At 33.3% G+C, this 16984-nt stretch overlaps 1 pseudogene; it reads left to right on the top strand.

The window, feature by feature from the left end:
- Positions 1-1576: 1576 nt before the first annotated feature.
- Positions 1577-3168, top strand: LOC108487962 (elongation factor 1-alpha-like; annotated as a pseudogene).
- Positions 3169-16984: the final 13816 nt, after the last annotated feature.

A 16984-nucleotide genomic window follows, 5' to 3' on the forward strand; every position in this document is an offset into this window, starting at 1 on the left:
TCCATGAAAACTTTTAAAATCACCCATAGAATCAAAAACTAATGAATTCAATAGGTGGACCTAATTGTAAAAGTCACAGAAACATAAAAATTTAAAGAAAAAGAAAGAATTGAGCTCACATGGTGCAAAAATATGAAAAAAAAGATTCTTTTAGACCTCCTATGGCATTTTTGATGAAGAAAAGTGAAGAGATCTCTAGATTTTTCAATTTAGTCTTTGTTTTATTTAACTAATTTGCAAAATTTCTAATTTTACCCTTATTTTACATTATTTTCTTACTTATTTCTTTGCCCATACAGTTCAGCCCATTTAATTTGGGTCTAATTTCATTTTATATCCTTCCTTATTAGACATTTAAGTCATTTAATCACTTTAACAAGTTTTGCAACTTTTACAATTTAGTTCTTTTTTAATTAGTTAACTATCGAAACATTAAAATTTTCTAATGAAACTTTAATACTAACTCAATAACACTCCATAAGTATTTCTAAAAATATTTATAACTCGGTTTATGAATTCAATGTGTCGATACCTCGTTTTTAACTCAGTTTACCTAATAATTTCTTTTAAATCACAACATTCTCTAATTCAAGAATACTTTTAAATTCACACATGACGTATAAATATTAATTTACTAAATTTTCGAACTCATTCGTCGGATTTAGTGGTCTCGAATCACTGTTTTCAACACAACTGAAAATTAGGCTGTTACATAACTACCCCTTAAAATCGACATACTTAAAACTTTATTACTCTATTTTTACTAATTTCGTACTTAATTTATTAGAGGGTGTCTAGGGATTAAAACACAAAACTATTACTTCACAAGCTCGATTTATGAAAAAAAATTCTTTTAATTTTAATATATATATATATGCTATTATACAATTTAATATTGACTTTAATGTTATTGACATTATGTCCATGAATGAAATTACTTAACCTAAATTAAAACAATAATAATAAAAGTGAAGATATTTGATTATTTACTAGTTAATTTATAAATAACTAGAAAACATAAGTATTTGTTTAAAATTACTTTATGTTTTTAAATTTTATCATATAAAAAATATAAGTATTCCTTGAAAAATAATTTTTCGCTATTACTCACTTTAAAATTTGAATAAGATATCATAAAATTTTAAAATTAGAAATATATACGTATTGCAGCCATTGGTGTCAAATTGAACTCTTGAATCAATCATCTTCTCTTTGGTTGCTTTCTGGTTTGGACTTATTTTTTACACTGGTGGAGTTTGAGTTGCTGCTGAATGAATTTCTCTTTTCTTGCAATTTACTAGTCTCGAATTCATGTTCCTGTAATTTCTCCCATTCTTTTTTTGTCCTTTCATACATTGATGTTGATTTTGAAGTACTAAGTAGACCAGTTTCTTTCATTCTTGCAATTTTACTAGTTCCGAATTCATGTTCGTGTAATTTCTCCCATTCTTTTTTTTGTCCTTTGATACATTGATGTTGATTTTGAAGTACTAAGTAGACCAGTTTCCTGACTTGGTTCTTCTATATCTGACAGGGCGCAGGATGCCTGATATTCGAAGATGGTCCGGATTTTGATATGGCATTTAAGTTCTTCCATGGGAAGGATGGCATTATTCCGCTCTCAGGGAAGTCTGATGTTCATTGTAATAGTGTAAAACAGAAACCTACTGATGTTCATTGTAATAATGTAAAACAGAAGCCTACACCCGAGTTCAGAGGCAGAAGCTGCAACAATGAGTCTATCGGAATTTAGATCAGGAGGGTCGTTCAGCTTTGGTCCCTTCTGGGATAAATGGAAGAATAAAAAAAAAATAAGAAAAAGAAGGGAATTCTGACTCATCTAACAAGCAAGAACCCTCTTCTCAGGTATTCACACATTCTTACACCAATTGCCATGTTTTCAGTTTAGATATCATTTCCACAATCATGTCTACATTGGCAAATAAAAACTGAACCAGCCTAAGTAGAACATTTTGGAGCAAACAATCCTTGAGAATATTTAGCAAGATTTGTACTTATGATATTTGTCCGTAGTTCTGATTACATTGATGGTTTGGAGAGAAGTAAATCAGTACTTTCATAAGCATTGCTTTTTTGTGAAAGCTTCATAATATGAAATATAAACTTGGCATGTAGACAAATTAACATTTAAGGCTTTCCTTTTTAACTTTTAATTGTTTATTGTCATTGATCAGCAGTACTGAAGAGAATTTGAACAATTTGATCTGAATGCTGATGTTTAATAGTTGATCTTACATTCATCTGATTTGGATCAAGTTTGCATTATAATCAGAAAGCTTACATGCTCTATACACTGGCTTGCCATTTAGCAAACTAATGAATTATTTTATTAACTATTTGATTCTTTCACTCAACTGGTATGTTGGACATGCATTAGATTCATAATTGCCTACTTGGAGATTTGTTCCCATTAGTTTTGAGGGTGATATATAACATGATCGAGACGTCTACCAACTTGGATTGGTACAAGGGCCCTACGCTTCTCGAGGCTCTTGACCAGATCAGCGAGCCCAAGAGGCCTTCAGACAAGCCTCTCCGTCTCCAACTTCAGGATGTGTACAAGATTGGTGGTATTTGAACTTTCCAGGTTGGTTCGGCATCTTGAAGCCTGGTATTGTTGTGACCTTTGGTCCTCCTGGTCTGACCACTGAAGTTAAAGTCCATTGAGATGCACCATGAAGCTCTTCAGAGGCTCTTCCGGTTGATGAAGTTGCTTCAATGTTAAGAATGTTGCTGTTAAGGATTCAGGCCTGGTTACATTGCATCAAATTCCGAGGATGATCCTGCTAAGAAGGCTGCCAACTTCACTTATCAGGACATCCTCATGAACTACCATGGCCAAATTGGAAACACATATGCCCCAGTCCTCGACTACCACGCCTCACACGTCCCTGTCAGTTTGCCAAGCCGTTCACCCAGATTGACAGGCAATGTGGTAAGGAGCTTGAGAAGGAACTGGTGATGCAGGTATTAGTGAGATGGTTCCCACCGAGCCAATGGTTGTGGAGACCTTCTTTGAGTACCCACCCACCCTTGGGTCGTTTTCCCGGCAGGGACATGCGTCAGACTGTTGCTGTTGGTGTTATCAAGAGTGTTTAGAAGAAGGACCCGACCAGTGCCAAGGTCACCAAGTCTACCGCTAAATAGGGTTGACAGTGAACCATCCTGGCAAAAACTATTAAAGTTTCCGCTAAATATGGTTGAACTTTTGCTTGGTTTTGCATGCTATTGTGTGGTGCCATTGTTGTCTGGTAATTGTTCTCAGTATTGGATGATTGACAGACGGTGGCGTTGCTATTGCAGGGTGTCACTGACGTTATCTGATTTTGGATATTTTTCTATTTTATCTTGTCATTGTTAAGGGTGGCTCGGAACTTTTAATTTCAGACTTGCTTTCTTGTTCAGTCTCTACTCATATCTCTTCTTTATTTGCAATTGCCTATTATAATATCAAGTACAATATATATGTTATATGTATTTCTAACATATTTTCTTCCAGTTCTACAATTTCACGATTCCTGTTTCACTGCGATAAAGGAGCAATTAATGATTAGACAAATTGAAGTTTAAAAGTTTAACATGTTTAGTACCTGTTATTGATTCTTAAGATTGATTTTAGGATTTCACTAGCTGAAACATAAGTAATTTCTCTTCATTCTATTCCCTTATATGTTCTTTTCTTTATTTTCAATAACATGGTCTCAAAACTTTTCGATTTGAGTTTGTGTGTTAAATGTTTTACTTAAATCTTGAAGGGATTAGGTATCTTTTTTTCTTTGTGGATTATTTTTTCAAAAGGATTTTTAATCTACACCCCGAGTTTAGAGAGGAGTGCCACCACTTCAATAGATGATCCATAGTTTTCGATAGCTTGAACTGTCGTGCGTGGGTCTTGCACACCACCCAAAAAGTAGCACCTTTTTTCCATGTACCAGTGTGTGGGGGCATGTGAGTGGTTTTCTTCTCACTGAACTTTGACTTTGACGTCGACTCGGGGTTCCAACAAAAGCCCAACGGTCGGGTTATCGATTGGAGGTGGTTCGAGGGTGTTTTGGGTTTCTTGCCATTGTTTCAGTACTGTTCATAGGATACTGTTCGAAACTGTTTGGTTACACTGTTTGGTTATACTGTTTGGGTATTGTTTTAGGTTATTTGTAATTTTTCTTTTTTGTGTGTTTTGTTGCCTTTTGTTGTATTATGGCTTCCGTTGCTTTGTTTGTGAATTCAAGTAAATTTAATATGTGTTTTATTTCCTCTTCATCCAAATGGGTTATCAATTTAGGGGCTATAGATCATATGGCAAGTAATCCCAACATTTTCTCTACCTATAAAGTTGTTGCATTTGGAAGTATTAACCTCACTTCATCCTTCAATTTATCATTGGTATTAAATTTACCTAACCTTGCCTTTTAAGTTAATATCTATCAAAAAACTTACCCATAACCTAAATTGCACCATCTCTTTTTTTCTCGATCAATGCCTTTCACTATGACCTTATTATGAGGCTCATTATTTGTAAATGATATGTATATGATAGTCTTTATATTGTTGACTTGTGGGTTCCTCGATCCATGGCTTTGTTGGAAAAAATCATATTTGAAAACGGTTTTCTTGCACAACGAAAAATTAAAATTTTAAAAATCGACTCGGTTTGTGATATTTATAGCAATAAACCATAGACCGAAATCATACGTGTGTTAGCGGATAAACGGATCCTTGATATTTTTCGACTTTCAAGCAAGCGATCTTCTCCACTATTCTTGTACCACGAACTGCTTCAAGTGTGGGCTCAAACCAATTGAATCAAAACACATAACTAGAAAAAGTTTTTTTCCTTTTTGGAATAGAAACAAAAATTCTCCCCTTTTTAATAGAAACCTGTAGAATTGTTATTCTAGAAAAATATATTTAATAGTTGAGAATAAATTCTCTTTAGTTTTCGGTAGAGTAACAATCTCTCAAAGTTGTGTTAATAGCTTTACCGATGCCATCTATTTATAAGAAGAGAAAGTAGAACCCTTATTAAGTTGTAGTTGTTTATTTCAAATAAAAAAATAACTTCCTACTTAGAGTGCAAGTATGGTGGACGGCACACCCTAATATTCCTACTAGGGTTGTCGCCCCCTTTGTAACACCCCTTATCCTTATTCAATGTCGGAATAGGATAAGAGGCATTACCGGACTCACATCATAAGCAAACATACAATTCCGAGTAAAAAATTTGCGTCCAAATTAAAACCATTCATATTTAATCATAAAGTCCTGATACGAGCTTACGAGACCCGAAACATACTTCGAAAGTGGTTCGGGACTAAAATGAGCACTTAGGAAATTTTTACAAAACTTAGAATTTTTTTTCTATGAACAGGGGTCACACGCCCTTGTGGCTTGAGACATGCCCGTGTGGGCAGGCCGTGTGGTTACACACGTCCGTGTCCCTAACCCGTGTAACTCTCTGTTTTGCAATGCATGAACAAATTGATGTCATACGGTCAAGTCACATGCCCGTGTGCTAGGGCATGTGGCTAATTAAATTTTCATTAAATAGGTGCAGACTTCACACTCCCGGGACACATGCCCGTGTCCCTCACACGGCTGAGACACATGCCCGTGTCTCTGCCTGTGTACCTAATTCTGAGCATTTTGTTTCTCAAAATTAAGGTGTAGGGGACACACGGCCAGAACACATGCCTATGGGGCAGACCGTGTGTCACACACGGCTTAGACACACGCTCGTGTGTCTACCGGTGTGAACAAAGTAAAGGCTATTTACCAAGCCATTTGCGACCCTTATTCACACATACACATACACCAATTCAATAGTACAAAACATAATATACTTAGGCAACCAAAACACCCACAATTATGACCAAAACATGCCAATACAATAGCAACATCTATCATACTCACAACATTTATTATGCACTAAATCAATCATACGAATTTCACATTCATTAAGCCTCAATTTACTACTTCCAAGACACCTAATTGTGCACAAATTTATCATCTCATCAATATATCACATTTCCAAACATTTTACATTCATACTATGAATCACTTTCCATCATTCACCAAGCATACTATGACTATATTACCAAAGACATTGGCATATATATGAATATACTTAGGCTTACAACCATGTTAGCCAAAAAAAGCCAATTTACACGACCAAATATCAAATCAAGCCTTTGACTATTACAAGCTAATACATTGGCTAAAATCATAATAACATATGTAACAAAATGACCAAGTCCCTATACATGCCATACTTTCAAAATACTAAGATCATCAATACCCAAAAATGAGAGTTTGATAGTGTGGTTCGAATCTCCGATGATCTCCGATCCGAGTTAGCTTGGCGACATTATAAAACATTGAAAATAAAACAGAGTAAGCTATATAGCTTAGTAAGCTCATATGAAGAAATAAACAACCTTACCATACATTAATCATGTAAGTAATATAACATAAGATGACATAATTTACCATAATCTCATGATCATAATTCACTTCCATCACAACTTACCTTGAAATTGTCATTTCACGAATTAATAATCATAAGCTTCGAGTACATACATGTACCATATCGTAACAAATTTACACTTATTCTCATCTCTAACATACCCGTAAACCACTCGGAATAATAACGTCGGATACTTGGGAATCTTGCACACTAAGTGCCACATATGATAGCCAATGCTACATCAATCTCATATCTCATAATGCTCACTCTCGAGCTAATCAACGGACCTGCTCACACAAGTTGTCAAGTAACCGCAACATATGCCGGTATACTCAGCCACCGGTAGGATGTACGAGACCAACACCCGGATCACGTAATCACATAAAACATGGTAACCCTAGTGACATGTCACTTGTATCCTAATCAATTCCTAAGGTTCAAACTGGATTTCTTGCTTATCGAACCGTCTTTGAACTCGTCCGTAGAGTTAAACTTGTTCACACAATCAATCATACATTTCATGAAATATTAAAGCATTTAAATAAAATTATATTAAAGCTTATTTAACATACGAACTTACCTCGGTTACAGAAACAACCAAAGGGAGCTATTCGTCAATTACTTTCTTTTTCCTCCAATCTTGACCCGAACTTCGTTTTTCTTGATTTATAATACTAAATTTAAATTATTTAATTATCACATTGTTCAATTCAGCCCAAAAACACACTATGACAAAATTTACATTTTTTCCCGTAACTTTTCAACATTTTACATTTTTAGTCTTTAGGCTCGTAAAATGATTTTCATTCGATTTCATCACACCTAAGCCTAGCCGAACCTATTCCTTGCTCATAACAGCCCACATTTTTCATTTATTCACATTTTTACACACATTTTACAACTTTTACAAATAGGTCCCTGTTTGACATTTTCATGAAAAATCACTTTGTGAATGTTGTTTATCTAAAACCAAACATGCATTTTCTACCATTAAACATCAAAATAAACAAATATTTAACATGGTTAAAATCTTATACTTTGATTTTCTTTCAAATTAGTCCTTGAAATAGTTAAATCAAGTTATAACAATCTCAAAAATATAAAAATCATAAAAAAAGGGGGACAAGAACGGACTTACAATCAAACTTGAAAGTTGGCCAAATCCTAGTTATGTCTTCCTTTGTGATTTTCATCCATGGGGGATGAAATTAGAAAAGATGAACACTTTTTATTTGTTAATTTTGTCTTTATTTACTAAATGACTAAAATGCCCTTAATGTCTAACCTTAAAATTTTTCCTAGCTATGTCCACTTTTTTCCATACTAATATATAATGGTCTAATTACCATTTAAGGACCTCCAATTTAAAATTTCATAGCAATTAGACACCTCTAGCTTCTAGAATACATATTTTGCACCTATTGCAATTTAGTCCTATTAGTCAAATTGGACACTCTATCGATAAAATTTCTTAACGAAATTTTCACACAGTCATTCAATCATACTGTAGACCTTAAAGTAATAATAAAATTAATAATTCTACTTCAGATTTATGGTCCCCAAACTACTGTTCTGATTTGACCCAAAAACTGGCTGTTACACCATTTATGTTACATTAAGGGATTTTTGGCCTCTCTCATATCAGGTCCAATTACGAGTAATTCCCAGACTTTTCGATACAATACTTTGAAATTTGATCAAACCCGATTCTATTTTTTTATTTTCCAAAATAAACTTCAATATATTTATATTAAATAATATTCATATCCCAATTTTACCCCCAATAAAATTTTGGGAAAATATGTTTAATATTTCACCATTCAGCATGTTCACTATTACCAAATTGTTTATTTTCATTTCGGGCTTTAAAATAACTCAAAAGTATAAACTCATTCTTTCGGTCATTTTTGAATAATCCATATACATTTGCAAATAAATCGTTTCTCATTTTCATTTTCATTTCTATTTCTATTTTGAGAAAACCACATTCATTTCCAAATGATTAAATTTCTCCATTTTGGAGAAAACGATAATTATTTCTCAATGTTTTTCCTTTTCTCTATTTTTATTCATTGTATTCATTTTGATTCAAACACACAATTCATTTATGGTTTCAACGAGCTAGCAGAGGGATCAATTGGACATATTTAATTAGGGCTCAAGTGATTTATAATTAAATACCGAATTTTATCCTATTAATTATAAACTCACTTAGTATAGTATCGTGACTAAGCTTTCCCTAACGACATGCCATTACGAAAGCAACTACTCATTACTTATCCAATGACCTTGTCATAAGTGTGTTACCCTCATAGGATATCCTTAATCTCTCCCAATATGATCCTATTTTATCTCATGGTAATCATTACATCTTTCTTCATGAAAAGTTAATCACTATCAAATAGTGATCAAGCTATTCATCACAAAGACGAACAATTCGTGGCCATGTTTGCTTTTCATGAACCATGTAATGCCAATGAGAGGATACTATTTACCCATGTCTCGGACTATGAATCCACTATTATGAATAATGCTACATACTGTAGAAGTTATACACCCAATGCACTAGCTTTCGGTTCCTTATCTATTCGAACTCAAGTTTTTACTTACATCAAAGTGTACGAGTCACGCATACATAGTCCGTCATCCACTTAGGTTTAGGTATGTCACACTATAAATGTCACAAATGAATAAGTCCATAAATGGATTTAGTATCTATTCTTTTTGGGTCTTGTCTGATATATTATTAGTCTAATCAGTCACATTTATGTCTTTTATCTTTTGAGAGTCATTCGCTCTGATGCCCAAGACAAAATATCTCCCCAATTGGACTTGATAGAGAGCATATTAGTCTTTCAATCAGTTTGCTCATTTCTGATTAGACTAAGGACATGTTTAGGTTTGTCTACTAATATTAGTTATTTTTATGTATTACGATCCGACCACATAATACCATTTAATAGTAGTTAAACATTAGACAACTAGCGAGTAACATTTGCTTCCATTTTGCTTTGTGTGCAAAAACCACATGAGAACAATATACAAAGTATTAATGTAATTCATGAATAATTTTATTAACCAATCTGTTTAAAAAATTACAAGTGTAGGTAGACGAAAATACTACACTTAGGGCACAGATCCAACATGCTTGTCCTACTATTCTCTTTCCAATTAAAACATATTGTCACTTGGGACATCCTTCTCTTTCTTTTCTGAAGAAGTTATGTCCATAATTTCAAGACCTACCTTCCTTGAAATTTGAAGTATGTCACTTTGTGAAAGCACTAATAGAACCCTTTGAGATTGAGATCTAACAAACGAGCTAGTTTTGCTTTTGAGTTAGTACACTTGGATGTTTGAGGACCTTGTTAGGTAGTATCTAAACCTGAATTTCAATATTTTGTTACATTTGTGGATGATTATTCTCTAACGACATAGATATATTTTATGAAAAATTGGTCAGAGGTTTTTTCTCCTTTTTTTTACCTTTTGTGCTGAGATAAGAACTCATTTTGGTGTGCTTGTCTAGATTTTGTGCAGTGATAATACTAAAGAATATTTTTCCAACTCTTGTAAGGCTTTTAAGACTTAAAATATTATTATTCACAAATTTTCTTGTGTTGACACGCCATCTTAAAATGGTGTCACTTAATGGAAGAACAAACATCTCCTTGAAACAACCACAACTCTTTTATTTCAAACGAAAGTTTCTAAGAATTTTGGGCTGATGTTGTTTCGACGGTTTACTTTCTAATCAATCACACGCTTTCTTTTGTACTTTATGGTAATAACCCATATAATATTCTATTTCCATCCAAACCAAAATTTCTATTGGAACCAAGAATTTTCAAAAGTACCTATTTTGTTTGAGATGTTCAATCTCATTTCACTAAGCTTGAGCCAAAACCCTTAAAGTGTGTGTTTCTGGGGTACTTTTGCCTTTAAAAGAGATACAAGTGTTATAGTGCAAATCTCAACAAGTATTTTGTGTCTATCATGTTGCATTCTCAAAACAAGTGTCATTCTTTTAAGAATAAATATCTTAGAATCTTTTGAAACAAGGGAGGAAGATGATTGGTTAATTTACACTGTCACTACTCAACCAAAGAATTCTAATTCTTTGGCAATTGCTCCGACAAGGCCACCGGTTACTCAAGTTTATTCTATATGTAAAGAGACTAATTATACATGTCATATATTAGTGGCTTCATCATCAGATTTAATCCTTTTACCAATGTCTTCGTCTTTTGATCCAATCCCAAGTGACCTTAACCTTCCTATTATTCTATATAAAGTTAAACGTCGTTGTACCTATCTTATTTCTAATTTTGTTTCATATAACCATTTGTCTCCTTCCTATTGTTCTTTCATTACGTCCCTAAATACCATTTCTATTCTTAAGACAATTCAGAAAGCTTTAAATCATCCTGGTTGGCATGATGTGATGTTAGAGGAAATATATGCATTAGACGAGAATGATACTTGAAACCTAGTGGATTTACCTGTTGGTAAAAAGGCTATTGGTTGCAAATGGGTATTCAACATTAAGGTTAATCTAGATGGTTTTGTGGCTAGACTTAAAGTGAGATTAGTTGGAAAAAGCTATGATCAAACTTATGGGGTGGATTATTCAAAAATTTTCTCTCATGTGGCCAAACTCACCTTTATTCGTTTATTCATTTTGCTAGTCCTTTATTATAATTGGTCTTTAAACCAATTAGATATTGAGAATGTCCTTTTTCATGGGGATCTTCAAGAATAAGTCTATATGGAACAACCACCTGGGTTTGTTGCTTAAGGGGAGTTTAAGAAGGTATGTCATTTGAATAAATCCCTTTATGGATTGAAGTAAAGCCTCTATACCTAGTTCGAAAAATTTAGTGAGGCAGTTCAACAATTTAGACTGAATAAAAGTGGTTGAGATCATTCGATGTTTTACAAACAATTTGAGGTCAGTGTTACTTTTCTTGTAACTAGTATATGTTGATGATATTGTTATTACAAAAAATGATGACGTAGGTGTCTTTTATTTCAAGTCTTTCTTGCATATCAAATTTCATACAAAAGACTTGGATCAGTTGACATGCTTTTTTGGGGGTAGAAGTAACAAGAAGCAAAAAGGGAATTTTTCTATCTCAAAAAAAGTATGCTCTTGATCTACCTGCAAAAACTAAAAATTTGGCAGCTAAACCCTATAGTACTCCAATGGTTCCTAATGTGCATCTGGCAAAAGAGGATGGTGATCCTTTTGATGATCTTGAAAGATGTAGGAGGATAGTTGGGAAATTAAACTAGCTTATTGTAACTCACCCGGATATTGCATTTGGTGTGAGTATTGTTAGCCAGTTTATGTTTGCATCTACAATAAAACATTGGGCAACGCTAGAGCATATCTTATGTTACTTAGAAAGAGCTCCTAAGCATAGCATATTATACAACAATCATGCACAAACTGGTATTGCGTGTTTTGTGGATACTGACTGGGCCAAATCTAAGATAGATAGAATATCTACTACTGTATACTGTGGTTTTATCGATGGAAGCTTAATATCATGGAGGAATAAGAAACAAAATGTTGTAGATGCAAAATTGGAATATAGTTCTATGACACTGTCCACACATGAAATCATGTGGATACAACATATGTTAACTGAAATTGGATTGGAGCATTAGTTACCGGTAAAGCTCTTATATGATAATCAAGTAGCTCTTCACATCATCTTAAACCCGATTTATCATGAAAGAACCAAACAGATCGAGGTTTATTGTCACTTTATTTGAGAGAAAATTTTGGATAAGTCAATTTCCACAAGTTATATGAAGATAGGAGAACAACTTGTTGATCTATTCACAAAGGCACTTAATAGGAATCGGGTTGACTATCTATGTAACAAGTTGGGCATGATCAATATCTCTGATCCAGCTCGAGGTGAAGTGTTACAGATAGAGGTGATCATGGGCCAGGCCGGGCCGGGTTCGGGCTGGGCCCAGATAAAATTTTAGGCCTGTCTACTAGGCTCAGGCGCCCTACCGAAATATGGGCCTAAAATTTGTCCAAGCCTGCCCAAAATAAAATTACTAAGCAGAGCAGCCTACCAACCCATATTAATTTTTTTGCTTATTTCATTAAATAAAAATTTTAAAAATATAATAAATCAAATATATTTAAAACATAAAACAAATATTAAGACAAATAAAATAATACTAAAACAATTCTTAAAACAATACACAAATTGACAATATAATAAAAAAGGTTATATTAAAATTTTAAAATGATTAAAAATAAAATAAAAAATATATTAATATATAATTCAGCTGGCCGGCCAAAAAATCTTACTGAGGCTGCCCGTTTTCTAAACGGGCCTCGTTTTTTTGCCCAAGCCCATTTTTTGGGCCAATATTTTTACCCAAACCCTCCCATTTTTCGGTAATTATGCCATTTTTATTAAGATGAGACGATTAGTGGATGTTTTAGCAATATTTTATATGTTAACTAAAGTTAAAATAAGTAAATAAAACTTAAAACATTAAAAACAAAACATCATCTTCTTTGTTTCTTTTCCATCGTAAAACGCCATTCAAAGGAGCTTGGAGAGTTTGGCTCATCTTTTCCATTGCACGTAAGCATTTTCTTAGTCAATTTCTTGTAAATCCTATGTTTTTTATATCGTTATAACTTAATCTAGCTAATCTAGGGACTAATTTGTAAAAGTGTTAAAGGTTTTGAAATGTGCCATTGATGAATTTTGATATACTTGAAGTTAAATGATAGGTTTATAAGCTTGGTTGTTAAATAGGACTACTGTGTCAAGTGAATTTGGTTAGTTTTAGGTTTAGGGAATAAAATGATAAAATAATAAATTTAGGGTAAAATCCTTGTGAAATTTAATTAATTATGAAGGTAGGAGAGCTAAAGAGAATTCGATATAAGATTTTTGTGTCACATCCTATTTTAATGTGAAATTGGAATAGTGGTTTCGGGACCACAAACCTGAGCCGGATAGAAATTTTATTTTTATATTTTTGCATGGTTAGTATTTTAATAGAAATGTTATAAGCAAATTCTAATAAAAAAATTTATCGAATTTGTGCTTAATTACGGATAGGACCAAATTGAATAAAATGTAAATGTTAGATTCCAGTAGCTATAAGGATCAAATAGCTATGGAATTCAAAACTTGAGGTCTTTATATGGTAATTAGACCATTAAAGAAAAGATAGTAGATATTTTTGATGAATCATCCATGGAAAAATTAGAAAAGGCTAAGGACTAAATTGGAAATTAAATCAATTAAAAGATGATAAATAATTAAAAAAATATGATCTTATTTTATATCATCCTTTCCCCCAAGATACATGGAAACCCTAGGAAAGAGAAAAAAAGCTTTCTTGGCTTAATTGGGTAAGTAATCTTGTCCCATTTTTATTAATTTTTATATTTTTGAGATCGGGATACTCTAATATATCTATTTAGGGGATTAATTTGAAAAGTTATCAAAGTATAGAAGTTATAACATGGATAAATATGCTGAAAATTTGAAATTTATGGTAGAATATGAAAGATTGTTTATAGATAAACAACTTTTACAAAGTAATTTTGATGAAATTGTGATTTAGGGACTAAATTGTAAAGTTGTGAAAATTAAAGAAAAATTCAGAATTTTATAGAATACATGTGCTGTAAATTTTATACTGAAATTTCGGTCAGGCTTGGAATAAGGAGTAAATTGCATGAATTTCATTTTTCGAGCCTAGGGACAAAATTGGAATTTCTAGAAAGTTTATGGGCAAAATGGTAATTTTGCCTAGGATGTAAATTAAGTTCAATAGAATATGAAATGTGAGAAAATTATGATTGAATTCATTTATATAGATTTGGATAACACAAATTCAAATTTAAATCGAGGAAAAGAGAAAGTTTCGGATTAGTAGATTTTCTTGTACGGATTATTATCGAGGTAAGTTCGTGTAACTTATTTATGTATATTAACATGTTTGAATTGAATGTTATATTTAATTTGAATGAAGTAAATATTTATTTGACTATATGAATGTTATAAATTTATGAATGATCACATGATAGAAAAGGTCATTAAAATGTTAAGTTCTGTTTGAATAATGAAAATCGACGGATACATGTGATTTCCCGAATATGAATGTGATTCTGCATATGTTGCAAAAGGGATTTAGCTCAGACGAGTAATCCCGATATAGCCTCTCGAGCATTTTGATATATAGTTCCTATGAGCATCTTGATTGGTAGTGATTTAGCATGTGTTGCGCACTATCACAGCTCTTTGTGAGCGTCCTGACATACGATCGGTTGTGGTCCTGCATATAATGCGGACACAAATGCAACTCTTCATGAGCATCCTGTTAAGCTTTCTTGAACTCTCTGTTACCTTACCCAAAGCTCCCTGATATTATCTCTTCAGAGATATCTGAAAGGCTCTATGAGTAAAACTCTTATGAGTTTCCTAATTAGCTCGGATAAGTGTCCTGTTACATGATTACATGGCTCATTAAGCATCCTGATGTGTGGCTCGAGAGTGTGCTTCTTGAATAAGTGCCCTACTAGGTACCCCTGATTATGAATTGATGAATTACAGATTTGTACACCTTAAGTGTACTATTTGAGTATCCATCGATATTTCAATAATTCAACGAATAAAACTCTCGACATGAGAAAAATGATGAGATAAATAGAAATATGCCTTGAATGCTTTTGAATTATTTGATGAAGTGTTTCATGATGAGATCATCTATGCTTATTTGATATACATGAGACTCATGTAACTAACTTGTTTGATTGAGTGCATATGTCTAGGCAATTTGCCAAGTTGACGGAAAAACATGTCATTGTATGTTTAATTTTAATAAATGAGATTGGTAAGTTTAATTCCTGTTATACGAACTTACTAAGCACATAATGCTAACTAGGTTTTATTTTCTCTATTTTATAGTGCTTAGAAGCTCGCAAAGGTTGGAGATGGGTCGGAGCATCATCACACTATCCACTAACTTGTTTTGGTAGAAATAGCAAACTTATTTTGGTATAATGGCATGTATAGGTAACTTGGCCATTATTGGCATAAAAATGTGGTCTGTAAAGTAGCCATTGGAATAGCTAGTAATGATTTGCTTTGGTATATTTATAAGGATATAATATGATAAAAACCTATGTGATAAGTATATTAAATATGGTTGCTCAAGTTATGTTTAATATATATATTAAACAAGGGTAAGAATATAAACATAAATGTATATGATAAACTATCATATTATATGTTAGAATTGGCTTGGATTTAATACTTGAATTGGTTGTTATATAATTGTAATTTTGGTGAAGGTTATTGGAAAATTTGGGTGAGAAATAAAGCTAGGAAATTACTTTATTTTGTTTACACGGGTAAACACACGGGCGTGTGTCATGACCATGTGTGACACATAGCCTGGCACATGGGCATGTGGTTTAGCCATGTGTCGCCTGCATCTTAAAATTAATAAACAGAGTGCTTAGAATTAAGCACACGGGCAGACATACGGGCATGTGTCTCAGTCGTATGTACTACACGGCTAGAACATGGGCGTGTGTCTTGGCCGTGTGGACCCTGCACCTAATTTTTGAAAATTAAATTGATCACACGACCTACTCACACGGGCGTATAGTTGGTCGTGTGGCACAAGTCAGAGAGTTACATGGGGTTGAACACAACCTGTAGCACGGGCGTGTCCCTTGACCACACGGGCGTGTGTGCCTGCATTTAAGAAAAATTTTAAAATTTCATGAAAATTTTTTTGAGTTCCCGATTTAGTCCCGACTCGATTCTAATACTCATATTAGACCTTGAGGGTCCATTTAAGAAACGTTATGAATAATCTCGAAAAATAAATAGTAATTGACATGAATTATTTGAAAATATTCTGAAAACTCTAATAATGCTCTGTAACCCTGTTTCGATGCGGACATAGGTTAGGGGTGTTACATTTATTGGTATCAGAGCTACGATTTAGTCAATTCTTGAATTGAATGTAGCAAGTATAAGTTTAGCTATACATCTCATTATATAATTTGTGATAGTGTGATATCTCCTGACCATTTTAAATGTGTTTTTCATATAGTAATGTCATCCAACTAAGCTAGAGCTGAATCTGAGGAAGTTAAGAGCAATGCTTTAGCTTCAGTTCAAAGAGCTGCATCTACTAGTGAAAGCGCCGTATCTGAATGCCGAAGTGAGGAGGCAAAACAAACCTTCTTTCAAATGATGAATGAATGGTTCACTAGTATATAAGAACAAATCTCGCTGTATAACAACCTCCCCCACCTGCTCCTCAATCCATAAGTATCTTTACCTGTTAGAACTGGTAAGTAGAACCTGTTAGAACTGGTAAACCTTCGGTAGATAAAATTCGTAAGTATGGGTCAGAAGAATTTAGAGCTACTGCAGATGATGATCCAAAAATAGCTGAGTTTTGGTTGGAAATACTATCCGAGTTTTA

The sequence above is a fragment of the Gossypium arboreum genome, chromosome 10, assembly GCF_025698485.1.
Source record: "Gossypium arboreum isolate Shixiya-1 chromosome 10, ASM2569848v2, whole genome shotgun sequence".
Lineage (NCBI taxonomy): Eukaryota > Viridiplantae > Streptophyta > Magnoliopsida > Malvales > Malvaceae > Gossypium > Gossypium arboreum.